Here is a 7,579-nt window from a genome sequence, read left to right on the forward strand (position 1 = left end):
TGAGGCTGACAACTGAAGTGTAGCCGGCTTCTATTATTTTATAGCCTGTATGCAGAACAGTGCCTGATTGCTTCAGCGTGTGTGTCTGTGTGTGCGTGTCTACCACATATGCACTCTCGATCACACACTCGGGGCTGTTATTCCCATCTCTGCAGCTTTTAGGACAGATTTTCTTTCTTTCTTCACTACCAGCAGAGAGTCAGGAAGCCGTGTCGATTTTCCTTCCCATATTCACTCACCGCTTGATAAACTGGCCCACAATCATTTCCTAAACGTGGCTATCGGTTTATCTCATCCTGCTCCTGCAGGCTGAGGATCCACGGAGGTGATTTGTTGTTTAGGTGTTGAACACTAGAAGGCGCTGTTAGCAGTCACAAACTCCACATGAGCTCCCTGATAACGTTTGTGCTTTTGAAATCTCTATTTGCACATAACTGAAATCATGTCTTTGTTCCAAAGGCACAGAGTATGTGGTGCTATGGTATTAGTGCATATGAATCTAAAACAAAAAAGACTACATCAATATTTATTTGTAGCCAATTCTCAGAATTTGTGCCTGGATTACATAATCTCACTTACATGAAGCTGGATCCACAGGGCACCTCGTTTTCTCTCTAATCGCTCTGATACATGTGATTTGTTTGCACCCCATAGTTAGTGTTGCACACGTTTAGTGTTTTCTTCGCTTCATTTCAGCCGTGATTGTTTCAAACTTGGTTTACAGAAGATGTTGAAAGCTTTCATAACCACTGTTTTCCCCCATGGCTTTTTCTCTGGTTTCCCTTACATGCCTCCATCAGTGTTATCACCCTCACATCTCTTGCTTTCAACCATACACATCTGAAACGGAGTGAGCTTTTTTTTCTGTCAGAGTTTGACACAAAGAAATAAAAGCGGGGGAAAAAAGGTGGTCACAAAGGACTCCAGAAGCCACAGAAAACTGCACAGGGTGAACTGTGATGGTTAAATGTCTCAGTAGTCAGCTCCAGGGCGAAGAGCTGCGGTGAGTCAGTGTTCCCTCCAAAACCAACAGGAGCGGCAAAACCCTGCAAGACATAAATCTGAGCTCCTTTAGTCAAACCAGAGCAGCGATAATGAGCCGGATTAAGATAGTAAAGTAGAGTGGATTAATGATGCATCCACTAAATCTCAGCTGGGCATGAGACGATGGATGAAGAGAGGATGACAAATTACAAAGAAAATATGCTCCCAAAACAAGCCCCAGTTAAGGCTGTACATTAACATATCATCACTGCCGAGGGGACACGATGTTCCTGTTTTTTTTCTCCTTATTTTGCTCTCATTCTTTTCTCAATGCAAATCCGGGTTCCCCAAAGATCTGTTCATGCATCAATCCATCTGTTACTCCCTCTGTCCCACCCTCCTCCTCTCCATGCATCATTCTGACTTAAAGGAACAATAACAAAGTTTGCACAAAGTGTGCAAACCCGTGACTAGATGTCTTCTTTGGGTGGTGGTGTGTTTTGAATGCCAGAGGACTCATCTGAGAGTTTACCAGAGTGCATCTACACTGCTCAACTGCCAGCATTTTCTATTGCTCAGCACTGCAACTGCAGTCCAAGGGATCAAGCAGCATCTCAGAACATCTCAGCAACAGATGCTTAAAGCTCTGCTCTCACAATTATTTTTTGTTCAGAGGCATTTCTGTTGGATCTCAAGTGAGCTTTAGGATTGATGAGTTAAAATTATACCCAACCCCCACCCCCATATTTTAAATAAGCACTCATAAAGGTTGGTGTGTTTAATACATTTCCTTGGAGTCACTGAAATTGCTTAGAAAATCCTGCATGTGTTGCCACCTAGTGGTGGAATTATTCAAACCATAACTGTGATATGGTATTGTACAAAGTCACAGTTGAACTTTTTAGTTTCTTCCTAAGCACTTTAAGGATGCAGCATTCACACCTATGGCAGCTTCCTAATAACTAATTAACCTGACATGCATGTCTTTGGATTGCGGGAGGAAGCCAGACTACCTGGAAGAAATCCCACACAGGGAAATGGAAAAGGTGCAAACTCCACACAGAAAGAAACTAGAAGGTTGGAATCCAGATCTGTGCTTCTAACTAAGACATCACTGCGCAGATGATGGGCGTGACTGGACAACTTAAACCCACAGGGGTCAGTGCAACAACGATTCCAAACCTTTTAGTCTTTCTTGAACAATTTGCACCAAAACAAACTTTTAATTTCAGGCTGTGTGGATAATCAAAATGTGTTTTTTCAACGCAGCCTGTTACCCTCCTCCCCAACACAGCAACAAAACACTGAAACACTGTCTGAGCAGTTTTATACCTTAAGTTTTTTCCTCATCTGCACATATGTTGTCCTCTACGCCAGCTGATGCTGGCCCAAGCAAAAATCATTTCAAGACATGTTTCAGGCTTCACATGGCTCCCTCTGGGGCTCCAAAACGCTTTATGGAATTTGTTAGACACATGCGGATGTGTCTGCCACAGACCGGTAAACACGTTTTGATGTGCGCAATTTTTGGATCAGCTGAGCTGTAACAAAGTTTACAACATATCAGTTACAGTTTTTCAAATTGTGTACTGTAACCACAGCACAGTTATGGCACTTTGTACAATGGTTTAATGGTTTTTGCACATGAAATCCTTTGACTAAGTTTCAAACAATGACAGTAAAAGAAAAGGAAACTTTTTGGGGACTTTCTATCTACATTACACAAGGCATAAAGTTATTCAGCTTTTCATGCCAACTGGCTTAATTTGCATGGTGCTTATATAAATTAAAGTACTGTCATTGTCAGCACTATGTGCCACGTTCAGCTCTTGTAGCGTACATGTACAGAGTGTACATATCAAATGTTGCTTCTGCTTCTGTGAGTTTATGTATGTCTAATAGTGTGCGTATGCACATGTGCTCCAATTTTATGTTTATGTGCTCAAGTCGCCCTGGATATGCTGTAGACGGCGTGCGTGCGTGAGTCTTTGTGTGGGCAGGTGTATTTGTGTTTCATGTCTTTGCGTTCCCCTTAGATGGAAAATAACGAACAGCAGAGAACGCAGCTCGTAATTTTTCCTCTTCCACTTCATCAAGTCGGCACTTTACATATACACGCGAGGAGCGCGCGATACACAAACACTCTAGTGCACACAAACAGTTTCACTTCCAAGGACATACAGAAAGGTGTTGTTGTGTATATCTGTTGAGACCAGACAGCGTGGCTCCAGGAATTAACCTGTTAGCATTGTCAGCATTTCAAACGTCCCGTCTGCACTGTGTCATTTAAACTGCTGAATAAAACTGGAGGCCGTTGAGTCAAAAATCAGTAGAAAAAAAGGAAAAAGACACAAGGATGCAGGGACGAAGAGAGCTTTCCATTTTGCTGAGCTTATTAGGAACTTTGATTTAAGGAATAATGGAGAAGGTTGGGTTTATTTTTTAGGAAAGCAATGGATTCTTATGCTACAGGGAGCCACTAAACCTATTTATTCCATTTGTCTGGGCTTCAGTTGTCTGGAACACTTTAATATCTTATTACCCATGAATGCTGCTATAGTCTTTTCTTCTCTGTCAGGAATAAAAAAAAAAAATTGACATTTTGGTGCCTGACTTTGGTCAAATGTTAATGAACCATATTGAATGTCAACGCAAAATATGAGCTATTGACAGATCCAATACCAAAAAACTGATATCAATATCGGCCTTGAAGCATTTAAAACCATTTGGAAGATGACTGGAAAGAAAAGCTGGTGGTTTTAGCTGTATATATCCATTGGCTCAATGAAAGCAACATGCAAATAAATCTTAGCAATGTGGTTTATTTTTCTCAAAGCATCCACTCACTGGAAGTGTGGACAAAGCTTTTAATTCACCAAATAGTGAGAAATATTCAGCTCGTGGCCCCTTGGATCGCATCTCCTGATAGTTGACTGTGTTGCTATAGTGGCATTGTCAACAGCACGGTGAACTTTGGGATGATGATCGCCCCGCAGGTTTCCATTAACATCGAAACGCCTGGATGTGACCATGAGAAGACCTGCATGATCCTGTAACGTGAGTCGGTGCGAAGGCTTATCTGAGCGCTGTGATGGAAACTCTGCAGATCGAGATAAGCTGGTGGCGTAAAACCCTACACAAGTGGTACTCTTTTTATAGTCTATTAATGTATGGTTGGCCTACAGCATTTCCAAAACAAAACCCATTTAGAGACGGTCCTGCTTTGAGGACTGGTCTCGTGCCAAACCATTTGCTGGAAATGGCTAATCTGGGCTTTGTTAAAAGGTAATGTATTTGTGGATGGTTGAGGATGATTTACTTAAGGCTGCATTTCTCATTGCCACCTGCATATTCCCTATCATATTCCTCGTGCTTTTAACTGACAGGGCATCTTATGCAACTGACCTCACACAAGATGTTTGTCTTTGTTGATATGTGTACGTGAATATGCGTGTTTGCATAAAGGCGGCAGGCCGGGTCAAAAGTGACTAATCAAGCTTACAAATATTAAATTTTTTTTTTTACATCAAGTACTCCTCGAGTATTCTTTAAACACTTTTAGACACTTTAGTTAGTCCGTACTTAGCCAATGCTCTCATGCAGAATGTCTCAGACTAAGATAAACATTAAAAATGCCTCGGCTATAAATTAAATGGAATTCCTTCACTGGCAACATTTCAAGCAAAAGCACAAACAGCTACATACAGAATAAAACAAAAAAGGCACATCCATCATCAGTGTTTGAGCAGTGCAAAGCTGAAGAGCTAAAGATAAAGATTTCAAACTCACAGACTGACATTCCAGTTCACTGCACTATGGAACAGAGGTGTGTTTTATTAGAATAGCTAACAGCAAATGTCAGGGTGGAAATGGTGTATAAGCAGTGAATTGGATTTATATAAAAATGTCAATCTAATGAATCTAAAACCAACAGTCTAGGGAAAAAGAAAACTTTCCCAAGCAAGCTAAGTGTCTGTTATTCATTTCAGGGGCTAAATCTAATGCCTAATACTTTCATCCGGGCCTCGCCAACAGCTCTGGGTAAAAGACCTGATATTGAGCAGCTCAGGTATGTGCCAACCTTTGGGTATGAATGGCATTTTGGATGTTAGGAGACATGTTGGCAGAGGCTGATTCTCACTGCCAGGATCCAGCTGGAGACCACATCAAGCACATTAACATACTAGCATGTTGTGCCAGGCTCGGTGTGTGCAAGATGAGTTATGATTGTGATGAGTTTGAGCCGGATAGTGAGTTGGATAGAAAAATAAGCAAACCTGAGATCAGATATCATAAGCATAACATTTGAGAACATTTAGGCAAAAGAAGAACCTACATTCATACTCGTGGCTCTTTGGTGCAGATTAGTGTGCAATGCGGTAAATGGTGATGTGATATAATATACTCGTGTAAACAGTGACAGATGCATCACAGCCAATCTGAGGTCTCGTGCTTTACCCACAGATACTTCACGCTGCAAAGAAGTAGCTGTGGATCAAACCACCAGCATTCAGATTAGTAACAATGCTACCAGTTTGGTTCTTGGGCAAGATACTGAACCCCAAGTCACCCCTGAAGCATCCACCAGTGTGTATGACAAATAAAGTTCTATATGTAATGAATAAACATTTTAAATATGTATGTTGTAATGTAAAGCCAGTCAGTGCAAAGGCATGCTGTATACTTTATTAGGTATAGCTTGATGGTTCTGGGCTGGACCCCCTTTTACCTTCAGAACAGCATTAATTTTTCATCACACAGGTTCAACAAGATACTGGAAACATTACTCAGATATTTATTTTTGACACGACAGCATCACACAGTTGTCGGCTGCACATCCGTGATGTGAATCTCCCATTACTTCACTACACTCTGTTGGATTGAAACCTGGTGACTGTGGAGGTCATTTGAGGAAGTGACCTGACTGTGATGTTCAGAAAATTAGTACAAAATGATCTGAGCTGTGTGACATGCCGCGTCATCCTCCTGGAAGCAGCCATCAGAAGTACACTGTGGTCATAAAGGCATGGACACGCTCAGCAACAAACTCAAGTAGGCTGTGTTCAGTTAGTACTAAGGAGCCCAAAGTTTTCCAAGAAGATATACTCCACATTATACCATCATCACCTGCGTGAACTATTAAGGCAGAATGGATCCATGCTTTCATCTTTTTACACCACATTCCATCAAAATTTTACAGAAGACAACAAAACTCATCAAACCAGGAAACGTTTTTCCAATCTTTTCTTGTCCACTGTTGGTGAGCTCATGTGAATTGTACCCTGTTCTTAGCTGACAGGAGTGGCATCCAGTGTGGTCTTCTGCTTCAAGCTTCAACATACTCTGCATTCAGAGATGCTCTTCTGCACACTTTGGCTGTAACAAGTAGTTATTTGAATTACCCGGGGCTTCCTCTAACCTTGAAGCAGTGTTGCCGATTCTCTTCTGACCTCTGACATCAACAAGGCATTTTCACCCTGAGACCTGCTGTTCACTGGTAGCTTCTCATTTTCAGACCATCCTCTGTAAACCCTAGAGATGGTTGTATGGGAAAATCCCTGCAGATCAGCAGTTTCTGAAATACACAGAGCAGCCTGTCTGGCACCAGCAATGTTTATAAGTCCCTTAGATCACTTTTCTTACCGGTTCTGATGTTCAGTTTGAACTTTGGTAGGTCGTATTAACCTAAATGCACTGAACTGCTGCCATGTGATTGACTCATTAGATAGCTAATGAACAGTTGAACAGGTATACTGAATGAAGAACTTCAGATACAGATTGTTTGGGTCTTGACCGAAACATAAATTTAATCTTTTCAGGTCTGAATAAAGCTGCTGAGTTTGTGACATCTGATCAATTAGTGGGTCAGTAGAGTTTAAGTAGTGAATATGCAATGGTAAGTTTCTGTATCCCTGTAAGTTTGTGTTCTCACAACTGTGGCAAGTTATTTATACAGGGAGTTAAAATAAAATCAGTATGTAGCTGCTGAGTTAATTTTTGCTCTTGCACATGGGAGGAGGAGGTAAGCCCTAGGAGCTCCATGTCAGCCACGACTCCAGTGAAGCAAACAGTGTTCAGGATAAATTACAACTAAGTGCTAACCTTTCCAAATGTCTGACCTGCAAACAAAAGGTCACTTATGTTAATATAGTTATATAGTTGCTGACAAATCAACCACAAAACCAAGTTTTACAAGGTAAGTGGCTCAGTGAAAGAAACCCCCACAGTCTGTTTTTATTAAGGAAAAAAAAAACCATGCATCCAGATGTGTTAACCTGGAGTAGTAATACACAGGTATGGAAGTTTTTTAAAATACACATGCATTGGCTGTATTTCCATGAATTATTACACATCTGGGGACACAAGAGTGGCATTTCTAGGATTTTTCCCAATGTGGTCAAACAGGCTAGTCGACAAGAAATCAGAATATTACAAAATGTTGCTAGCATTTCAAGTGGTGGTGCACAAGTTTATTTTGTACTGAATTACTATTCTGCAACATATTTAGACAGATATTTGACCCTTTAAAGCCTGAACCATGGAATAATTGCCATAAAAATCCATCTTTTTTTGAAAATGGAGAGTTTATTGAACC

Source organism: Perissodus microlepis, chromosome 16 (genome assembly GCF_051167445.1).
Source record: "Perissodus microlepis isolate ML-2025 ecotype Zambia chromosome 16, ASM5116744v1, whole genome shotgun sequence".
Lineage (NCBI taxonomy): Eukaryota > Metazoa > Chordata > Actinopteri > Cichliformes > Cichlidae > Perissodus > Perissodus microlepis.